This window comes from Taeniopygia guttata, chromosome 3 (assembly GCF_048771995.1).
Source record: "Taeniopygia guttata chromosome 3, bTaeGut7.mat, whole genome shotgun sequence".
NCBI classification, from domain to species: Eukaryota; Metazoa; Chordata; class Aves; order Passeriformes; family Estrildidae; genus Taeniopygia; species Taeniopygia guttata.
The window spans coordinates 110,930,038-110,954,393 of NC_133027.1; the positions used below are offsets into that span (position 1 = coordinate 110,930,038).

The 24,356-nt window shown below is 38.8% G+C and overlaps 1 protein-coding gene across 6 annotated transcripts in view; it reads left to right on the forward strand.

Annotated features, from left to right (window-relative positions):
• The window catches only part of MACROD2 (mono-ADP ribosylhydrolase 2), an 825,711-nt gene that overhangs the window by 222,592 nt on the left and 578,763 nt on the right, over nucleotides 1–24,356 (forward strand). The window lies entirely within an intron of this gene.

Below are 24,356 nucleotides of genomic sequence, written 5' to 3' on the forward strand. Positions count from 1 at the left end.
TTATTACACATCTTTAGCTGCTTTGCCCCTGTTTGTAATCTCAGTTCTTTTTTTTCCCCTAAACTACTGTATATGTGTTTGCCCTTATAAAACATGTCTGTGAGCATATTGCTGCTCTCTAAGTGGTTTGAGTCAAGTGTTTGCAAATGTTTTCAGAGTGTGACCCACATTTTTGCTGTACTTTAGGTTGCAGAGTCTGTGCCTTCCAGTTCTGACTTTATATCCTGCTTTTCTGCTTTATCAATACTTCAGCTGTTGCTCAGAAGGAAAATAAATATGTCAGGAATATTTTGTTCCTCCTAGTGCAGTTCAGCAGTTGCAGAGGGCCCATTGCTATCAGATAATAGCAAGCTTATCTAGAAATTTCATAGCTCAGCACTGGTGAAGCACAGATGACATTATGAGACTCAGTGCCATAACTGATATTTTCCCACAGATACTGTAAATTCCAGGTAATGAGCAAAGAGTGCATTTCCTAACTTGTCCAAATTAGTTATATGCATCAATGCTTAACAGGAACTTTTCCATCATTACAAGAATCTGACTCTGGGAAAGAAATATACTCCTCATTCCCTAAGGTCAGCTGTTTGAATGGCAGACTTGAAGCCAAATGTTGCCTCACTATTCAAAAAGCTTTGTTAAATCAAGTTGAATTCTGCCTCTCGCGTAAGCCCAGAAAAAAATATTGTTGCCTTTGTATTGGGTAGATCAAAACTTCAGGTAACAGAGCCCACAGCAGCATGAAAATGTCCTGTGCTTTTAGAAGAGAAACTGTAATCAGAAAACTCTGTTAGCAGGCCCTTGTTACAGCTTCAAGGTATAGATAGTAGGCTGGGATGGGAAAAGAAAAATTCCTACAGGCAAAAATGACAATTATGTTTTGAAAACACTTGAAGAGGGTGAGAAATACAGTCAGATTTTTCCCTGGCATTTGCTTAGCGAGCTCAGTTCTAAAACTTCTTGCACACAAGCTAACCCTAGGTCAGTGCCCTGGGCTGCATCCAGAGCCCTGTGGGCAGCAGGGAGGGAGGGGATTCTGCCACTCTGCCCAGCTCAAGTGTGACCCCAGCTGCAGGGCTGTGTCCAGATCTGGGGTTGAGCACAGGATGGACATGGAGCTGTTGGAATGAGACCAGAGGAAGCCACCAAGATGATCAGAGGGATGGATTTTTTTCCTTGAAAAAAGCCAGAGAGCTTTGGGTTGTTCAGCCTGGAGAAGAGAAGACTCAGGAGTGACCCAATTGTGACCTTCCAGTACCTGAAGGAAGCCTACAAGAAGGATGGACAGAGACTATTCACTAGAGCATGGAGTGACAGGACAGGGAGGAATGGCTCCAAACTGAGACAGAGTCAGTTTAGATCAGATGTTAGAAAGAAATTCCTTACTGTGAGTGCTGAGGCACTGGCACAGGGTGCCCAGAGAAGCTGTGGCTGCCCCATCCCTGGAAGTGTTCAAGGCCAGGCTGGATGGAGCTCTGAGCAGCCTGCTCTGGTGGGGAGTGTTCCTGCCCATGGCAGGGGAGTTGGAACTGAATGATCATTTTTAAGGTCTTTTCCAACCTAAAGCATTCTATGATTCTATGATGCATTGCTAAGTCTTTAGACTAGCTTTGTTCTAAACTTTTGGTGTTTAAATGTGTCATATTTGTGCTTCTAGCTAACCCATTCATGAGGATGATATTTTACCATGACACTCTATGTTTCTTTGGAGATGTTTCTTTCCCTCAGTGCTGGATATTCACTTATATCAAGATGCCATTAGAATCAAGCTTTAATATAATTTTGAGATAGGGCTTCCTTCAGTGGAAATTTGGAAAAGACAAGGGTTCCCAAGGGTCTGAATGGAAAACCTTCTTTATTTTTTGTCTGGGTGATCTCCACCATGGACTGAAGCAGGGAACTGCACATTTTACTTCTCAGCTGGGCACTTTTCTGGGAGGAGCAGTGACTCCTCATGCCCTGGGCAGTGTCTGGCAGCTGTGCTCTCTCCCTGTGTGTTGACAACAACTAACAACAAGAAGACTATAATTTCCTGATTAATCAGTTCTTCACCTTTCTTGGAAGGAACTACTCTCATTAGCCTTTTCCTTGCACCAACAAATTTTTTTTATAATTTTAAAATGTAAATTTTTTTTTGTTTGCCCTTTATTTTTTTCTTCTTTTTAAAAATCCCTTGAGGTTCTCACTTTTGACAAGACAAATCTTGTTAAGTCATCTCTCCCATCTCCTGGCTCATTCAGGGTTGTCCCACAAAAGCAATGATAGCTTTTTGTCCAGTTTAGTGTTCCACTTCCCTCTGGAGAGGAGATTTTAGGAGGCAGTCTGATGCATCTCAGTGTCAACTACTTTGTGAGACATGACATAAAAATTCCTGGATTTTTAATGCAATATGTCAGCGTATGATTCATATTTGAAATACTTCACCTGTATGAGTAATAACAATTTAAAAAGTACACTCCTTAAAGATCTATTATGTGTCTTGTAAGAACAATTTCCAGGGCAGGAACAGATTAATGGAGTTAGGACTGATTTAGCATAATTCCCCTTAGAGATTCTGCGATACATGAACTGCACAATTTGTTTGTGACGGTTTTGAGGTTTGTGTCTCTTTATTTCAAGTTAGCAAAATGTCATCTTGCAGTCACACATTTATAAAAATTCCCCTTTAATGTCTACTACCTGTTTTGATTGGGGTCTTTTTTTTTTCCTCTTTGTCAAAGGGTCAAAATAGATTATCTGTAGAAAATTTTAAATGAAAATTTGCAAAAAAAAAAAAAAAAAAATTGGAGTTATATGCTCCTAATTAATTTACAGCATCCTGTGTCATTAGCTGTTCTAGATGGTTACTTATATATATGTTAGATATGAACCTTATTTCTTCCTGAGCTTTGCTGGACTCTGATCTTTGCTTAGATAATGATATCATAGAATCATAGAAAGGTTTGGGTTGAAAAGGACCTTAAAAATGATCATTCAGTTCCAACTCCCCTGCCATGGGCAGAAACACTCCCCACCAGAGCAGGCTGCTCAGAGCTCCATCCAGCCTGGCCTTGAACACTTCCAGGGATGGGGCAGCCACAGCTTCTCTGGGCAACCTGTGCCAGTGCCTCAGCACTCACAGTAAGGAATTTCTTTCTAACATCTGATCTAAACTTACTCTGTCTCAGTTTGGAACCATTCCTCCCTGTCCTGTCACTCCATGCTCTAGTGAATAGTCTCTGTCCATCCTTCTTGTAGGCTTCCTTTAGGTACTGGAAGGTCACAATTGGGTCACCCTTGAGCCTTCTCTTCTCCAAGCTGAACAATCATAATTCTCTCAGCCTTTCCCCATAGAAGAGATGCTCTATTCCCTTAATCTTCTTGACTTGCTGCAACAACTCCGTGTCCTTCCTGTGCTGGGGACACCAAAGAGTGTTTTTGATGTCAGATATCTCTGCTGATGTTTGCTGTAGGAACTGCTGGGTAGATAGCCTGCACTCTTTTTCACTGTAAGTTTTGTACCCATTGGGGGTAGAAGGTTAACCAGGTTGTTACCCTTTCCTCCTCTTAGCTCCACTTGTGGTGGGTTGAAGAAAGCTGGTTCTTGGTGGACTCTTTCTTAATTTGATGGATCCTGTGCCTTGAGGGGCTTGGAAGCTGTGGTCCAAGGTCTTGATTTGTCACATCTCAAGCAGTAACAACAGTAACACAGCACTGCACATCTGGGCCTATCCTAGAGTCATAGGCCTCAGCTGCTAGCTGGTTTGGTTTTAGTCAGGCATGTATTCCTATTTAATTTTTCATTTTTTTTCCTTGCTTTGAAAATATACTGGAAAACTACCTAGTATTTATTTTAATATTCGCAAAAAATATTTAAAATTTATTATTTTCCTTAGGAGTAAAAAGAAGGGGCAGTAAGGTCTCTAGGTACATGTTCATAGCAGTTAATTTGATGCCTTTGTCACCATGTTGTGAACTGGCCCCCTAGGAGTCAGTAAATGGCAGTGGCCTAAGAGTTAAGTTATGTTTGGGGAGCTGTTGGCACATAAATGTCACACAGTGCTGCATCCTTGGCACCTCCCAGATACAGACCTCCAGTGAGCAGCAGCATATGATCTCATCAAACATTTATAAACTCGGGGGCGGGCACAATGCCAAGTGATAAAAATGGACAAAAGACACCAGAAAAAACCTGAGGAATAGACTGGAAGCTTCTGACACCTTGTATTGTAAGGGACAGAAAAAAGCATGACAGAAACACTTTCACCAACTCCCAGAGGAAGGGAAGAATGACACTTCACACTGTTTTTGTCAGAAAACTCTTAGTTGAGATGAATTACAACCTCACTAAACCATACCCCCCACTGCTGCTTCTGTGTCCAAGACAAAAGATCTTGTTGGGAAAAAAGTAGTTGTAGGGTCTGATTCTTTTCATTATACTTTTCTTTTAAGACAACAAAGGAGTACAGCTGTGAACTGGTAAGATGTAAACATCTTCAGAGATAAATATTTTTGATATACTTATTTGATCTCAGCATTTAATCTCTTGGCATTTTATTAGCATTTGCTTATAGTGTTACCAGTTCCTGTAAGGACATCCTTGTCATGGATTTCCCTTACAGACATCCATTACCATTTCCAAAAGGGATGTTTAGCTCTACCACAGACCATTTTATATTTGAAACATTTGTGATTAGTTCAAATTTCTGTTCTAGTGAACTTGTCAATATCTCTTTGAGAAATAATCTCATTCCCATATTACTGACTTCCTTTACTTAGAGTCTATGTAAATTTTTCTAGGTAATAAGGAATTATTAGTTGTACAAAATCACTAAAGACAAAATATTAGTAGTAACTTGGAAGTTAAATGACTTTTTTTCTGAGCAACTTATAAAATAAATCTTACAAATACAGTTTTATAATCAAAATGCTGGCAGGACTTTATTCATGGCTGCATAAATACCACTGCTTAGATGTAGCCCTGGAAGTATAGAACTACCTGTTTGTAATTTTAGATACAGCTATATAAATTTGTTCTGTTTGTGTCATGTAATGAACTGAAGCAATGCTGCAGGCAGTTAATGAGGTTTGCTCCATCCTATAAATATAATATCTGCAGAATTCTCCTGCGTATGTTGTGGCATTAAAATATTGTTATGCTGTGCTGCTACCGACATTGTTGCTCTTAACAATAACATCAAAATGGGTGGTTACTGCTGTTTATTTGAAGTGGGGGTTACATAATTTTTTGTGGAAAGTAATGTCTTTTTTTCAACCTCAAAAATGTAATTTTTTAGTAATGTGTTTACTCTGAAAGACACAAAACTTATTTCCTTTTTGAAGACTGATATCTTCCATTGACAGTCTTTTCTGAGTGTCAGCTGGGCTTTTTTTTCAGGGGCAGGGTGTCAAGGGGTCTTGTAACATCTGGTGTTGTGATTCTTCTGCTTCCCCTCATAGAGTGAGGCACCTTTTCTTTTTCAGTTTCTGAGGCACAACAATTCCTTGGACAAAAAAAGTATAGGTGCAAAGCACATTTTCATGGGCTGGAAAGACATTTTGCTCCTGGAACAACCCCTGTTAGCCTGCTTGCCAACATTTAGTATGCAGTCACTTTTCACATTAGAAACACATCCCACCTCCTGTATCAATTTCCAGACCAGTGGTGAATGGTGGGTGCTGGGTCTCGTATTTTGCACTAGAAAGTCACTGACTTGCATAAAAGAAATATTGTCTGGGATAGAAGAAAAACCTTACAGGAAGGACAATACATTTAAGGTGGTAAAATACCCTAAATAATGTTGTGGTCATGTAAGTTGGATTAACCCTGGGAGGAAGTGAGAGACAAAATTTGTAGTAAGACCTTGAGTTGCCGGAACTGGGAAAGGGATGTGTCCCATGGCAGAGCTATTAGACTCCAAAAACCACATTGTATTTGGATGTGTGCTACAATATCTCACATCTTACACGGAGAAAACTTGAAGTGATTAGGCAGGACAGAACCAAAATAAAAAGGTTTTGCAGACAATTTCCCCTTTTGTCCTGGCTGGCAGCTTCCTGCTTCCAAGTTCTGTTTCAGTCAGCTCGGTGCCCTTGGATGACAGCAGGGTGATGGGAAGAAGGTTTTGGAGAGCTGACTGCTGACCTCATGCCTCCAGTGGGACTCTCTGTCAGAGCATGGGCTCCCCACATCTGTCTGTGGGTGCCCCCTTTTCTGTCTGCCACAACCAGCCAGGGAAACCCTCTGCTGTGGGGAAGGGCCAGCTCCTTCCAGCAGAGAGCCAGTCTGTTGTGTTCCCCAGGCCCCTTTATGGGGGCAACACTTGGGATCAAGAAGCTAAACAAAATACTGCCTCTCAAAGTAGATTCCTTTCAGATAAAATGAAAGATTGGGAAAACGGCACTTCCTGGTAAAAAGCAGCTTTCAGACTGCAATAGTTGGAATTGTTCTGCAGTAGGATTACTCTTCAGGTTTGGATTAGATACTCAGATGTATGTCAAAATCAGCTTCTTCTCGTAAGAGGGATGTGTTTTTTTTTTTTTTTTTTTCCTGTACTAAATCTGCTGTTCTTGACTTCTTCTGAGGATACCTGTGGGCTGTGGTCACTGCAGATCTTGTCTGGGCATTAGCAGTAACCGAGAGCTGCTGGAGCCAGGCCTGCATTATGGGATAAACACCCAGGCAGGTAACTTATCCCCAGCTCTGGGCTGCCCTAGGGATTTTGAGACCTGAGTCCATATCTGTGCACTACACTGCAGCAGAGGCACAGCAGCACAAGTTGGCTACTAAATCGAATCCCAATCTCTGTAATACTTGGTTGTTTCATCCAGTAAGCAGCTTTGAGTGTCTTTACCTTTCTGTGGTTCCAACTTGCATGATTATGAGTGAATTCAGTGCTGTGAATTCTAATTTTCACGTCAAGTGTCTGTTCTTCACACACCAAATGAATGTGTGCAATTTCAGACTTTCCTTGGCCATGGTTTTGGCTTGTGTGTGTTTTTGGGAAGGCAGACATTTTTCCTAAAGTTTCTCAAATAATTGGTTCCCTTTGGTTAGTTTATTTTGTCTGTTTGTTTGTTTTTGTTATGTGTTGTACAAGAGTGATCCTTACGAATACAGATTTTTATTATGGAGAATAGATTATTGGAACAGATTTTTACTGGAGAGAAGGAAATTCATTACTTCATTGTTAATTTCTGCGTCCGGCAGCTTTGTTACATCTCTGATCAGTAGGAATTTTGCCCTAAAGCATATACTTAATAGAACTTATCTCTTCTGCTACCCCTTACAAATGACTCCAGGTTGAACTTCTAGCACTGTACCTTGCTGAGGGCTGTTAGAGAGCATCACTGTAGTGATATACTGCAAAGGTGCAGCTCCCCCAAAATGCTGTTCATGTGACTGAAGGATTTCTGCAGAGGGATCTGAAGGTGGATGGGTTCTAGAAGGGGGAGAGAGGAGTTATGACATTTCTACTTGTAAATTAAAAATTTGACTGTTGGCATTCACTGGCCTCTGCCTCGCCTCACAGAGCATTTGTATCCTATTCTGTTATAAGGCAGTACTGTGAAGCTTCTCGTAACATATCCATCAGTGATCCCAAGTGCTATCATTCGTTATATGCCGTATGTTCCGACTACTTAACAAATTCTCTTTATTCCTTAATTGCCTACGTTTTAAAATGAGGTGTGGAGTTGTGAGACAGAATATTCAGCCCCTTACCTAGACTTTGAATCATAAACTAAATGAATGTTTTTTTTAGAAAGAAGAAAAGCTAACATTATCTAAAGAAAGAATTGCACTCATGGGTTCCTTGGTAGCAACATGTAGTTCGCTTGCTTTTATACCTATGAAACTAAATTTTAGAATATATTTGTTTTTTTTCGATGTACATGTTGTTTATAGAGCTTTTTAGTTAAAATTATCTACCCAGATGTTTGATCACCAAGAGGACAGTTTAAGCACAAATTAATGCAGTGGTCACTTTTAAAGTAATTAATTCTCAGCAGTGATGCATTATAACAAGTTTTGTGTCTCTGTACAACATAGCTAGGCGTTAATTAAAATGAGGGTTAACTTATACATTGAAAAAAAAGGAGAAGTTGGTAAATTGTAGCATGGAAAAACAGTAGGAAAAAAATAACTTCAAGTAATACATAGAAATTGTATGAGTTAGTATTTATTGACTGATGCTGAATATGGCTTTTCTGTCTTCGCTGGTGAATGCATTATTAGCTCTGCCTCCTGTTTGTTTACACAGTGAGCCTCCATCCCCTTCTCCTTGTACCAAAGCTGAAGCCTGCAGCCTTGGCTCTGAAAGCTCTGGGGCACTGACAGGGTCAGCTCACACAGACATTTCCTGTTTCAGAACAGGGTCTGTACTTGTAACTACTTCAGTGCACCATTAAAGAGAGAAGAGCCTCGCAAATTAAGAACAAAATGAAGTTAGGACTAAACTCCAACCAGTTCACTTGAATGCCATGTTCTAATGACAGCCCATCACTCCATGCTGTGGGAGAAAATTGTTATTTTCAGCAGAGCTGTAGGATGTACAGAATTGTGTCTGGGGCATATGTGCACCTCCATGTTTTTATTGCAAGGCTAAACAGCACTTTCCTGCTAACATGGTGCATGGTGCTTCAGCATCCCTGAATCAGCAGGGTCCCACGGCTCACTAGATCCTCGTGGCCTTTTCTATGAGGCTCAGTCTGTGACATTGTTCCCTAGTGGCAGAAGCAGAGTGAGACGGATGGCAAAAGCCATTCTTTTGTTGGAAAAGCTGAGGTGGAGACAGGAAAATGGAAGGAGAAATATCTGTATAAATGTGTACAATGAGAAAGACCAGGAAGGACAGTAAACAATGCCCTCACAAGGCTTAAAAAGCAAGAAAAATCTGTGTCCTGTTTTTTGGTTAATGTACCCCATTAATTTCAGAAGATCTCTGCTGCAAATTGTCTTCCTTTACTAGTTTTTCTGAAAGCAAGTGATCCAGTGGTAATATTCTCATTATCTCTATTTCTGTCTAGCCTTCAAATTTAAAATTTCCTGTACATACAGATACCATGTTATGGTGCATAAAGCTTGCTCCAGCATCAGCCTTTAGTTTTGGGGCTCTGGAGCATTTTCCTCAGAAGTGGGGAAAACAGTCAGAAATGCTGTTAATAAATGAGACAGAGAATATGTGGCTATATAAACTCAGGAAAATTAAACTGCTAGTACTTTTTCGTTATAATGGAAAGCTAAGTCACAGGTCATCAGGTTGGCAAGTACATTTGCTGTTTCCCTACCTTCAGGCTGCAAACCCCTCAGACAGATGGTGCTTCATTGCCCTGCAACGTGCCATGGGTGAGAAGAACCCACAGCCAATACAGATCCCAATCCATGCCATGCTATTCCCACCTCAGCCCACTGCCTCATCCTTCCTGTCACAGTCCTCACAACTGCTTTCCACTCCATCACTCCCTGGTGTGATTTCGCTTGAGACTTGCTGTTTCATAAAATAATCCAGGAACAGGATGGTTATATGTATACATAAATATAAGAAAAAAACAATCCTCAGTGATTCTCTAATATTTCCATAAGCAGTCTCATCACATACTTTTTAATTTGTTTGTGTGCAAGTAATTTTCAGCAGGGATATTGGAAAAGTCTGAGCTGGGTTTCAGTATGTTCTGATAGTCGACTGGAAAATTGGTTTGCATTGTCTCTTTCTTGAAACATTTTTGTCTCTCAGGAAAGATTTTGTATTTCTGTTTCACTCCAAGTCCTTCCACACCACTCAGGAACACTCTAGGCAGGGCTAATGCTTCAGAAGTGATAGAGGAGGTGGTAAGGAACAAGGAGGCAATTTACAGTGTAAAATTGACACATATTTTTCCTTCTGTATGGAGGGGAGGTTCAGGTTGGCCTTTAGGAGGATTTCCTTCACAGAAAAGCTTATTAGACATTGGAATGGGCTGCCCAGGGCAGTAGCAGAGTCACCATCCCTGGAGGTATTTAAGGAAAGACTGGATGTGGCACTCAGTGCCATGTTGTGGTTCACAAGGTAGTGTTCGGTCAAAGGTTGAATTTGATGATCTCAGGCGTCTTTTCCAACCTCATTGAGTCTGTGATTCTATGACACAGATTACCTGTTTGGTTCAAGTATTTTTTCAAATGTTCCCATCAAAGAAGAAGCCCATCTCACTTGACTCAGAAAAGCAAATACTGGAAAATATAGCGGCATCTGGAAACATTGCTCTGAGCTGGAAAATCATGGGTTTGTCTACAGTCTCCACATACATGATTGGAAAATTATTCAATTCTTGGGAAGTGTAATTTTATTAGGTCTGATAGACCTTTGTCTGATGGGCCTTTATGAATCTTTTAACTTCTCTCTGTATTTCCTTAAATCTGGATTTTTATGCGAGTTATTTCTATCCTATTCTTCCACACTGCCCTTCCACTGACTGCTTTAAAACAAGTCAAGCTTCTCTAGCACATGTGGCTTTCCACAGCTCAGCTGTGCTCCCTGGAATAGTAATTGCTTTGCCAGATCAGTTTTTTTGGAAAGGCTTCCAAATAGTGATCTAATAAACCTAATATGTTAAAATACTTCAGTATTCAACAAGTGTTTGGCGAGACGAAGGATGTTCTTGGATTCAATATCCAAGGAGTGTAGAACACGTAGTGTCTTGCTGTGCTTGCAGTGCTGTTAACTGATGTTATACTTTGGTGCCTGTAGAGATGTTCAGGATTTTTTTTCCTGTCTTTGTTTTTTCCCTGGTCTGGGATCTTAATTCCTGAGGTAGGAGCATGTACATTGGGCAGGTCAGCGCTCAGAAGTGGCTTTATCCAGCTGCGTGCTCTCCGTGCTTGTTTGCCTGGTGAGAATCAGTATGAAAACATTTCTTTTAGCTGGATGCTGAGTTGTATGACTGTCATCACCTGCTGGATTTCTTCAGACCTGGGGGATGTGGGGAGGCCAGTGTGAAGGTGGAACCACTGTTCAGCAAAACTAAGTTTAGTTGTTCCTCCTTCGTCCCAGAAACCAAAGGACTGTTTCCAAAGTAATATATAGATAGAAATGAGGTAAAAATCTTAATAAGACAGTAAGTGGTTTTGTTGAGAGAGAATTTTTCTAGGAACAGATGGAGGCCTAAGGAGGACCTAGGATCTTGTCAAAAACTGTTTTTTATGTCTTTCTCTTCCTGGATTTTGTGTGTGTTGACATCTACATTATGCATATATATATGTATGTATGTATGCATGTATGTATCAAATCTATTGAAAAAAAAGGGAATGAAGTTTCCTGTCTCTGTGGTATTGATTGAGGAGTTGGCCCATTGGCTTGAAAAGCCCCATATTTTCCTGTCTCTGCCCATAGATTTTTTTTTTTCCCCCATTGAAAAGAGTTTTGTTCTTTCTAACACTTTCCCCCAGTTCATAGAAAAGCGAGGTCAGTGATGGTAATCCTGATGAGCAGGGCCTGGGGCTGTTTCTCTCACAAGTCTGCTTTTGTTCTGTCAAGGGTCCTTGCTTTGGTGGGAAATTCTTGAATCCTGCAGTTTTGCTGCCTCCAGTGCCTCTGAGAAGGTTTTAAAACCCTTTTAAAAATTTGCTGTAGCTCTAGGTGGCTCTTATTAGCGACCATAAATAGCACTGCTGTTTTCCTTCGGCCAGCATGTAACAATGAAAGCCCATCCCAGCCCTAAAATGCTCATGGTGTAAGGAGAGGACAAGAGACAGCAAACAGACATAGCAAGCAGGCCTGTGGTCATCATGAATTTTGGTTGAGGAATTCTTTCTGCCAGCAGCTGGAAGTGGCTGGCTAGGTGGAGCAGGCCACTCTAGGTCTTCATTTGCACACAGTCTGTACTCCGAAAATAAATATCAATGGTAGTGAGACCACCTGAATTTCATAGATAACATTTATTTGTATGAGAAAAGAGGCAAAATGTTTTTTTCCAGGTCTACCAAGTCCAGCAGAGGATAGGGGACTAGTGTGAGGAGAAATGTGCCACATGAGAGTGGAAAATGGCAGGAATAAGTCTGTAGTTAGGGGAGGGATGTGTGCTTACCGTGGGCTTCAGTATATGTTGTACCTTATGTCCATCCTGGGTTTTAGCTTTTCCCAGGAAGTGCACCAGTTCTGTTTGCCTAAGTCACTACAGGCATTTACTGTAAACAGATTTTTGAAGCAGGGTGAAATAATGGTGTTCTAATAAAACATTTGATGACTTTAATTTCTCATATCTAGATATGGTTTTTAATTGTGTAAGGACCAAAAATGAGCCAGATTCTTTTAGCTGGCATGCCATGTCCTGATTTAAAATGTTTGAGTTAATCTATAACATATAACCCTTTTTTTCCCCCCATTGTCTTCTGAGATTATGCAGTAAACTAAATTTTCAGAAATAGATGTTTAACTATGAGAACATGAGACTGGACTGCCTACTTTTCTCCTTCTTGTTGTCCAAAACCTTTGGAGTTTGAAAATGCTGTTGATTTAGATTGGTTACAGATGTTCTCTTCCATTCTCCTGTATTTATCAGTGATAAGATTCTGCTTGTGTAATATGTACCCAACTCAAAACATCATAGCAAGATCAAGTGGGTAACAGAGGTTCAAGAAGGCTTGCTTTCTTCCCAGAAAACTACACAAGATGGTGAAACAGAAGCCTGGACAAACAATTAATTATTGACTTTAGAAATAGAAAGGCAGAGACAACCTACATAAAGTAATGAAGTCCTGCCTTCAGAGACTACTATTTAGCCACACATAAAAAAGTTGTGACCTGTGTTTCTCATGAAGAAAAGACGATAGCAATTAATGTTTTTCTACAAAGATTCCCTTCTAAAACATTTTCTGCTGAATTACAGAAAAAGGTGTAAGTGGAATACTACAGAAAAAAAACCCCAAAGTTGATTTAAATTAACAACAAATAGTCTTGATAAATTAGCACTCACTATCATGATAAAAGTCTAATAAAGGAAGATTTAAAAAAACATTTCCCTTCTCACCCTCCACTCCTGAAGAAATTAAGTAACATTCATAGTTCAGACACTTGCTGGATAAAGCAACCTGGATGATTAATTTGTTTAGTTCTCTGACTGACATTTACACAGCTAATTGTGTAGTGATGATGCTTCTTTAATAGGTCTGAATATTAATGGAAGATTTGGTTAAAGCTGGAACTTGTTTGTTTAAGAATATCACTGGAGAAATAAGAATGCTTCATCAACTTCAGAGTTTCATCACAGGTTTTATGACATATCATGGAACTTTAGTGCTTTTATGACTTGTAAAAAAACTTGCTCGGATGTTTGACATTCTGTGCTTCAAGGAATCCTGATTGGCAGTTGATTAGCCTTTTGCTCAAGTCATTATCTTCTTTAGTGAAATTAGTTGGCTAGAAAATTGCATTGTAATTCATCAAGGGGAAAGGAGCATTTCAAAAGCTCTTGAGAGTATGATCCTTTTTATTTAGTATACAATATGAATTATTTTCCTAGCAAGCTCTTCTAAAATGTCCTATTCATCATATTATAGCAGCTTGTATTAAGTTATTATCTTGGTCTTCATTTCAGTCTTTTCACTGAAACTAAGTGATACCTGTGTTTGAATTAGCTCATGAGTAGGATGTGTGTACAAGAGTTTGGTTTTGAATCAGAAAGGCACTGAAACGGGTCCTTAGAAATGAACCCAAATGCATGGAAAACTCTCATTATATTTAATACAATGCTAGTATCAGATCTTACTCATTCAAAAGGAAAGGTTTTTGCGAAAAACATCTAATAATTACTGCACAAGTGTTAAGGTGAAGAAAAGGTATTTGCAGAAAGAGCGTTAGTTTTTCAAAATCTGTAGTGTACCGAAAAAAGCTAAGACAATAGTTTTGATGAATGTTCCTCATTACCTAAGTGGAAAGTAGGGTGCCTGAAGCACGGTGCTAATGAGGTGGAGCATGGTGGAGGTCACCTGCTGGAAGCACTGGGGAAGTTTTTCCCTGCCTTTGTCTCCTCCTGACACCTTCCAGCTCTCCCAGGTGACCTCGAGAGCTCCTGGTCAGAACATGACATGAAACAGCAACAGGAGGACAGGAGCTGCATTCCTCTGAAGGAGGGAGTTCCTACCCAGTCCCCTCCAGCCGCCTCAAATGACACATACAGAGACCAGCTCTGGTGTCTGGGGACTGTCATGCCCTGCGTGAGAGGCTGGACTGCAGATTTCTTATCACTAATATTTCTGAGTGCTGTGCACCATATTTCAGTTTGATTCCCTTCTTTGCACTTGGGTTGTGGAATGTAATGGGTTCCCTGTGGTGTTGTTTCATGCATTGTAGATAATTCTCTTTTTCTTTTTTTTTTAGTAGTTTTTCAATCTCCAGCCATGGCTTAAGGTCACCTAAGGCATAAAGAGATGCTTCTTGACAACACCGAGTATCACCAGCTTCATTAATTTCAGTTTTTTTATACAATTACCAAGGTTTTTTTATGGTGTTTTACTGAAAGCTTGCTTGGTTTTAGATGTTTTAAAGTAGTATCTTGATACTAGAACTTCTAGTTGAATTAAATATATATTGAAGTGAAGTACAGTCACATGTGTATCTTACAAAATTAGCTACTATGCAGTGATTATCCAGTGGAATTTAATTCCTAGCTTGCTGATAATCTCTTCCTACACAGAAAGACAGAAAATACTTTTATCATTGCATTTAGCATTCCTCCTGTGAGAGTCTGTAAGAAAACATGTCAGATGAAATAAGAACATTCTTTGTATGTATTTTAATAGCAATTAACTCACTGGACATCCTCTAAGTCCTTAATTAAAATGATGGGTTTGTATGTATCTTTGTTCCAGTATTGACAGACTTGTCTGCCCAAGACCATTTAATGAATTACCTCACCAGTGAAAATAATAATGGGCATCTCCCATAAACTAAAGCTTCACCAAACTTTTCTGTCTGTCTTCTCTGTGCTGGAACAGGCTTATTTATCATGCCATTCTGTTTCCACTGCACCCTAATTATTGCCAATGTATGCTACTGTTGGCTCTTATCTGATAGATGAGTAGCAAAAATAATTTGGGCAAAACCAAGTCCATTTAAATTGTATTTACTGTAAATTATCTGGAAAAAATGAGTTGCAGAAATTAGCCTTCCTACTTTGAAATTCAGAGTTTTGCACATTTTGTGTTGCATGTTTTGTATTTTTCTTTCTTTAATTATTGTTGTTGTAATAGAACATGTGGGTTTTTTTTCCTAATGTCAAATCTTAAATTCCTGGAGTAATAAAACATACCCATATTACACTCTGTACAAAATATTTGTCAGAAGGAGTAATTAAAATTAATTAGTGCTTCTGGCAAAGGTGTAATTGTGCCCTAAAGGTATTGAGCACCAGACTGGAAGATGTTTTTAAGAGTTTCCAACAAAGTAAACAAAAATTTCTTTAAAAGCAAGTGTACTTTGAGAGCCAATCCGTATTATTGCAGGTTTCCCCTCACACTTATTGATCAATTCTTGTCTTCCCACGAGGAGCTCCACAGTCTCTCCAGGAAGCATTAGCAGCTCCAAGCTGTTCCTCTTGGCGACTGTGCTCTGACCACATGATAAATTATTACTCCTCATGCATAAAATAAAGGATGGAGGGATTGGTCATGTGTGCTCCTCCCATCCCCAGATGTTGCATTACAATATGCTTACTCAGAATAATGTCACAACCTTTCATTATTTACAGAAGTCAGAGCAGCAGCCGGTGTAATGATGGTGGTGTTTGGTGTATCTATAGTTCTTCTATCTGAGGAATGTAAAGTACTTTACAGACACCAGTTAAACAAGTGCTATCTTTCCATCATTACTATTAAGTCGCCCTGCTGGAATAATCAGCCTGCTATTAACTGAAGTTTCTCTCTTCTCCAGTCATATTTAGCATGGTGAAATAATTGACATACTTACTGTGTGCTCTTATTTTCTTCTCCTGTTCCTTTTACTTTGTACCTTACTCCTTTAGAACTAGTTTTGGAGGAAGGAGCTTGATTTTTAAAGAATGTTCGTTCTCTAACTGTGAAGCTGAAAAAAAAATAATTTCATAGGAAGGTTGTTTTATAAATTGTTTAAGAAATTGTGAGAGGTCAGTCTCCAAAGTCAGTCTCTCTAAGGCCTTGTCTCAATGCATGTTGCAGAGTAACTGGAGAATATGCTGCTTTCTTGAATGTTTGTAGAGTTGCCAGAACACCTTTTAGACAGAGGAAGAAATAGAATCTCATTGTTTTGCGGTAGTGATGCGCTACCTGGTATGATTCTAAAGCTTCTTGGCAATATTGTATAACTCTTTTGTCTAGGAAGAATATAAAAGTTGCAGACAACTTTTATCTAACCTGACAGGGTGCAGTAAAATGTGGTACTCACAGCTCAGGAGGTGCTATCTCTCCAAATGCTGCCAAAATATACTGGTGTGCCACAATACAGGGCTGCTTTATTAAACTCCCTATATGAGAAAGTGGGATAGGATTTACACATTTCCTGTCTCACTAGCCAGAAGTACCTCTGTTCCCTTTCTTAGGGAAAACCAAATACTTGTAGGATATTCACTTTACGATTTGAGACCTCATATCACTCATTTGGTTGAAAAGTGTGATGGAGGAAAACCAAGAGAAAAGGCTTTGCTCTGTGGCTGTGCTGGTTGTTGTGGATAACCATTTCAAAAACTCTGGTGTTGCTAAGTCAAGAAGTCATACAAAGTCCAAGGGATATCTTACAGGTACAAGATGTGCTTTTCTCCAAGCAGAAAAATAATGCTGGTCATTTCACAGCATATTTTCAATTCCTTTCCCTGGCAGATGTCAGAGTAACACCATTTGAAAAGGCAGGGGAACATGGGACATCTTCTAGACTGTAGCTTTAAGTCATGAATACTTGTCCTGGAAGAATTTCCAAAATCTTTCCTTCCAGTTTCTGCTGTGTTTCTGAATCTTCTGAGCTAGACAAAGTATTTGAACACAAATAACTTTATATTATGTTCCCATTCTTTAATGTGATCATTCTACTTGACAAAGGATACATATTATGTAGCAAAAAAAACTGTACAAGTGTAGATTTATGCTTAACATTTGTAGTATTTCTTCTTCTGGTAAAATTGACTAGAAGCATTACAGAAGGTCTGAGGCATAAGGAAAAGAAATCAAATTTCATGTTTTCTAATCTTACACACACTAAATTCCTTTTATAATGATTTTTAAGCTGTACTGTGTTAGGTCAGGTCTGTTACTTGCCTCTTCTGAGGCATGTCTGCATATGCTCCTGAATGTAAAAACATTTCTTCTTTTTCTAATTTTTTTGGTAGCTTTTCTTTTCAGTAGTATAGAAGAATTACATTTATGCTCTTGGGAACTGTTAATGGTTTTGATTCAGTAAAACACTTTTTGTATGAATAGATAACATTTATCATTTGCTTAATGACTGTCAACTTTATGTGCTAATGTTGAACAACCAGAAGTAAGATAGAGAAAACACATTTGGTTATTTAACAATGCCATTTGACTGTAGTGTTTTAAGGGCTTTATAATTATACATGTGAGAGAGGCATTGGCAGCACAGGTATTTAGAAAGAATTTGTTTGCTTGTTGAAAAAAGGATATGTTTGACAAAAGCTTAATTGTTGTTTTCGCGTACCTGCGGCGAGGGACAGGACCACTGCAGTTGGTGTGGTGCTTTGTGCATCCACCCAAGCATCTCTGCATCCAGTGAGAATGCTCCCAAAATCTTGATTTATGAAGAAACCTTTCCGAGATCCACATTCACATTCTGTGGTGCTTCATGTGTATTGTATCCAATTAATTTTTTTTTAAAAAATATGCCTTGCTTTGTACAGTGTAAATCCATTTCTGCTTTACTTTGTAGCAGTTTTTGTTTTGATGTGTGGTGAAGCAGTATCTGGCCTAGTGTAAGTAAATGGAACACGAGAATTGGGGAGAAAGTACAACAGTCACATCTACTGCAGCAGGAATGGGAGCAGAGCCATGAATACCTAATTGACTGTAGTGATTGCTGTGCCCATACACGAGTTATTTTTGTGTGTGTTTAAGCTAGGCTTGGTTTTTAACTCTTTCAGAAAGCTCAAGACCAGAATATGTTTAGAAAGGACCATTAAAGAGACCAATGGCAACAAAGGGGGAAGCTTTCATCTCAGTTAAAGAATCTTGTGTATTGCAAAAAATCACTCTCCTAACTGTCCACTGCATGGTGGGAACGATTTATTTTGTTCTTGAGATTAATTTAGGAATTCATCCATGGAAATCAGAATAGTGACACTGTCTGCTGGGTCTTCTGGCTCATCCTAGCATTGATACACTCCAAAAAGCTTTACTTACAAATCTCTGCACTTCTCCCTGCTGCAGTCCCTCTGATTTTTGATGTTTGAAGGCATTGAACCCTGGGTTATGTATCTATATATATATAAAATGTTACTACTTAAGCACTTCTCCATAATTTTAAGTTTAAGCATAGCCTGAAGCCAATAAGTAGAAAGAGAAGAGGTTTAAGAGGAAAGAAGGGGTTCTTTTGGAGCTGTTCTGCAATGATTTTTTGATTGTTCACATAGTTCTGGAGGCAGATGTGGCCAAAGTCTTATAGACAGAGGCTGGTTGGACTCCTGAATCACAAAGACCTTTTATGATAAACAGATGGTGCCAAATTTTGGACTAAATCCATTGTGGAATTATCAAGAGATGTTGTCTTTTTGGGAAATGATGTTAAAATGTGTCTCTGTATTTGACAGGGACAAAGTATAACTCCCGATTTGCTGGAATTAAAACTTAATTAGGCCAGGTTTCTCTGAGAAGCCCTAACAACTGCATTCTCCCTTAAAACCTGCAGGTTAATGAATAACAGAAGAGAAAGATTGAGTGTGGCTATCTAAACTTTTTTCCTTGTCACTTTTTATTCTGTACTTTTCTGGGGTATCTATTTAAAATACCAAGGGAACATCAGTAATTTCACAATGATTAACTCTGACTCTAAAAAAAAGTGCTGTCTCATAGAGTAATTCTGTTGCTTTCAAGTAGGTAGACTTGCAACACTAACTCATATTTGATAGGGAATCTGCTGAACATGAGAAAATGTTCAGATGGAATGATGGTCGATATTTCGCCAATAAATGCCAGAGGTGGAAGTTCAAGCCCTGATGCTCACTGAGTCATCCTGTCTGTCACGTCCATGATCTTTCTTGTATTTCCTAAGTCTCCTGACCACAGGTGCTGGAACTTCTGTTACTCATTCACAGACAGGCAGATTGCTGTAGTGTGACCTGGCCTCCTTGAAGTCCGAGACAGTTTTGTCAGGGATTTCTTGTCCAACTGGAAAGGAAATAGTGATGGTATCAATTTGTGCTTTGGTTGTGCCCCATCCTATATAAGCAGTCTGCAGATTTTGAAACACTCTTACTCTGGTTTCCTTGTGCTGTCTGTTACCTACTATTAATTCCCAACGCATTAATTAACCTAAGGGTTATTTGCAGATGTGTTTGATAGAGAGTTGCAAGTTTCAAAACAAGTAGATTTCTAAAACATTTCTAAAATCTGACATCCAAAAAGAAGCTAAAGCCTCTGTGAAGCCGTGGATACTCTGCCATTATATATTTTGTTGGAATCATGTAGCTGGTGTATTTCAGATTAGCACACATGAGTTTTACCTGGCTAACAACTCACAAAAGTCCATATTGGAGATGTGGAGGAGCTGAGTGTGAAGTGAGTGAAGGGGAGACAGGAGATCTGGGGCATTCTGGAGCTACAGGGAGGCTTTGAATAGTACTGGAAATACTACCCATCATTTTACCCTCAGTTTCCCTTGCTGTGTTTTCTTTTTTTTTTGTCCCTCTCCGTTACAAAGTACATAAATTCTCTCATAAAAGAGCTGTTCAAAACAAATATTCTTGTAATATATGTATCTGTGCTGACATATACATAAGGCGTTAATTGAGAAGGAATGATATATTGGTACTCAATTAAAAAAAAATCCTATTTATTTAAAAAAATGTAGAAAGAAGTGTAGTTCAATGGAGAAAACTGTCTTTCAGAAAGTCATGAACATCACTCTTTACAACATTACTCTATCCCACTGAATTTTGTATAGTGATATTTTAAAAAATGTTTTAAAAAGTCTTTTGTTGGGATGTTTATGTAAGGGATTTCAATGGGCAAATAGGTTTGTTCAGGCAAAGCAATACTTAAACTCCAGGCCTTTGCATGTCAGTGTGAACTAATTAAAATCATATTGTGCAATAGGTCAAGAGATCAGGAAGTTGGCCTTCTAATTAGAAGAGATAGTTATAAATAAAACCTTGTTGTTGAAAAGGAAGAGCAGAATTAAGAAGAAGATCTGGATGTGAGAAAAATAAATCAGAAACCTGGGTCTCTGCTGAAAGCTGTGTTAAAAGTCACCCCTTTCTTTTTTGCCTCTCACCATGTTACATAGAGAGAAACTTGAGGCTTCAGATTGTCCCTCATTAAGGCTCTTTGGGCTCATTCCTGTGCCAGCAGTGTCTGCCTATGTTGTGCATACCTCAGTCCTCAGATAACAAATAATAGCCTGGCCTCCCCAAACAGACTCTGACTGGAGAATTCAGGTCTGGTTTGTATTTGCTGTCAGCTTAGACCTTTCATCCTCCTTAATACTTTAGCTGCACCTATTTTTTTGTGGTTCTTGCTATCACCACAAATGGGCACCTTGCCAAACTGGATAGGTGTCATCTTGGGACTGTTTTTGCATGAGCCTTTTGTGCCAGCTTTCATTCTTTATTGTTTAGCTTTCACTCTTCCATCTTAATAATTGAAAAGCATTTACTTTCACTAACATGTAGGTGTTGGGTGTTGTTTTACCTTGGAGCATAAACATAATTAGTAAAAATAATAACAATAAACAGATTTTAGATGGTGGAACAGCTCTTCAACTTTTTCTGTAGTTTTTCATCTCTTCAGAAGGAGGAAGGCTGGTCTAGTTCGACCATGCATTTGTTTTGTAAAGGGAACTGAGCAGGTGGTGGGACTGCATACCCTTAAGGCTCCAATCCAGCCTAATTTATTCTCTCACTCTATGAAAACATATATATTTAAAATAAGAGCCATTAATAATATTAAAGCTTGTAAATCTGAGATATTCATTTATCAGAGTGAAAGACACCATCTTTCCATAGGATCATTACCAGTTTTTCTTTACAGTGTGATGCTGGTAATACTGGAATACAGGGATTATTTATGGTGTGGGACTGTAAGTTAACCACTAGTCTGGTGGAGACTGTCTTGTAAAATGTTTCCTCAGCATATTCAAACATGTTGCTTTTGGTTTGACCTTAGATGTATATTTCACAAGGACTTTGCCGTGTAAAATGTTTTGTATAATATTGTGAAGGCAGGGAAAGGATTCCTTTTCTCCATCTTCCCATCAGAAGTAACTAGAACCATAGGATTGGGTTATTCATGTGAGTCTTCTTGATGCTCTGAAGGAGTTTGTCTGTCCTGCCCTCATTCTCATTGGTTCCCAACGCTTCATCCTTAACATCACCACTGCAAGCAGAACGTATTAGTCATTGTAAGACAGGGCTTGTTTATGCCTGCACCCTGGGGTGGCTGCTCAATGTTTTTGTTCTGCCATTTCTCAGATGTTTGTTAGTGCCTGTTTGCAACTAAAACCTTAAGGGATGAATATCCTATTGTGCTGACTTTTGTGTGTAGCTGATACAGAGCTTGAGTTTGGTATGAGTTGTTACTTTGATCTTTTGAACTTTGATTCATTTGGTTGTGCAGTACCAAACTACTGCTATGAAAATGTAAAGGTTTGTTTTATTTGAGTGAGAATGGGGCTTTATCCCTTTATTTGCAGGTACACTAACTCAGGCATGGCTAAAAATCCTGAAAAATTCAAATAAATTTCAGCTCAAACCATACAAGGTTCATGTACCTTGCTTTTATAGTTAGGGCCCAGTATGTGCTTTTGAAGGAAATTCCCATGTCCTGTGGCTAAACACTTTGATTTTTAGCATTGTCATGTACCTTGGACCACATGAACTAGGTTTCTTTTTGGTGAAAGTAGACTGGAAAATGAGTCCTTAATGCATTCCACTGGAAAACTGGCGTCAGCCCCAGCACCAGTCAAGATCTAGCCCGAAATAAAAATAACTAAAACCCCAAACAAACAAAAGCCCTCTGCACCATCAAAAAGCCTGAACTGTGTATAGTATTTATGCAACAGGTTCTCACCACCAGCTGTTTTACTCCACAGGTGTGTTCTTACTGGTCCTCTGTGTTTGCTAATGAAGATGTACCCAAAGTGGTAAATTTTAATAGAAAAGTGCAGATGAGTCTTAATGTCCCCTTTGTATAGATGGCTGTTTACGATGCCTTGCCCGTTCACCACAATCTCTCCTCATAATCCCGTGTATGACTTGCTCTTTGCAAGCCTTTTACTTCTGTGAAATTAAGTAGGTGAAGCTGTTTTGAAAAGTATGTTTTCTGAGAGTGAGTGGATTAATATTAATAATTATATTGAACTTTATTTTGCATTTGACACCACTGACAAGCTATTAAGTTTTTTTTTAACTTTTTCTAAAAATGGGTAAAGATTTTGTGCTGTGAATGTTTCTAGGAAGGAGGCCAGACTTGAAGAGGAATTTATTCCCAGGGTTCATCACAAATACAGTCTTTGGAGCTTTGGTACCTTCAGCCAGTGTTACCTATCCTCTCACTTTGTCATGCTGGAGTAGTTGCTCCTTTCTAATGATATCAGGCTGCAGTTTAGATATGAACTACCTATGATTTAATGCCTCTGATGTAAACATTCCAATGTAACTTTTCAGAAACAGATTGACCCTTTGTGATTTTAATTTCTTTGCAAGCTTTTTAAACTGGCACCATCTTTTTTTTTGTACAATGCATCAAATATATCTCATTCCCTCTCCTCCCTTTAATGGAAGCTGGAAAATTAAATCTGGAGGGATAACCATAATGCCAAATATCACAGGATATATATTGTTCAGTCTTTCTACTCATGATGATATGTATTTTCTTTTAAAACTGTATTTTTATATATTAGAAATATGCACACTTGAACGTGTTTACCACATCTTTTATGGGCTAATGTTGAGCTGATTTTTCATTTTAAAGCCATGTCTCAGTGCTCTTGTATTATTTTGTTAATATTACTCAAATGGCTGAGTACTTGAGATGCTTTGGCCAAAGTGTTGTTCAGAATTACCTCTTTAAAAAATCAGTTAATATTGATCCACATCCGTAGAATGTTGCCATGGAACTGATGCTGTTTACTCGTTAATCACTGCAGACTGCAGCTCACAGTGTTGGCAATGTGACTTGTTTGTTACATGTGACGATCGCTTTATAAATGTCAATAAAATCAAGACAAAAAACTCCAGTACAACTGGAACTAGCAACTCAGTATTTGCCTCATTATTTTTGGCAGCAAAGTAGTCTTACAGAACAGTATGCAATAAAACACCAGCCAACTGAGTCCCACACTGTGGCTATAATTACATATTTTTGTTTGCTAATCAGTAGAATTTTTCTGTGTACACTATTATACTTTAATGGTTCTGTTGCAACACCAAATTTACTACAATGTTCTCTTGAAGAAAATGGCACATAATGATTTTGTATTTACTACAAGAAGATATTAAACTAAATAATACATAATGATGCTACACAGATTAACCAGCACTTTAGTTCTTCTGTTCCTTATCTATGCTTTAATGGTGTTTTAGGACAAACATAAAGTTATTTGGGAGGGAATTACCAGAATTACCGAACTGGTAAATATAGCCATCTGTGTGGGATGTCTTGTTTCTTACTTGAAAACTATTAGATTGTAAATTTAAGCTGTGCTTAGTACTTTAATTTCCCTTCCCACAACTCATGGAGCATAAAGAGGGTTGCAGCTAGCTCAGATAAGTAGTAAGTTCATTAATTACAGGTTTACCTTTTTTGTAGGTTAAAAAAGCTTGTGTGGGACTTGATTAAACAAGCTGTTGTGGTGTGGCCTTGTGGAGGACTGGGCAGGAAACAGCTCAGAGAAGCTCCCCATGCAACTTTTGGAATCAGTCTTCCATTTAACTCTAAAGGTTGCTTGCTGTTATCAGGCTTTGTGCCCTTCTCGAGTTTTTTGTATTATTTCTGTTCAAAGTGATTGCACTGCAAATAACCCCTAAGTACACTGGGCAATGTGGAAGACATATTATCTCAAGCTGTGCCATTATCTTGTTTTTATTTATGTCATTAAAGAAATAAATAAACAAACACTAAAGGGGTTTTATTCTTTTTCTTTTTATTCATGATTATTCTGTCACTAATTTCCACTTGATAATTTTGAATATCTCTGAAAATATTAAGTTAG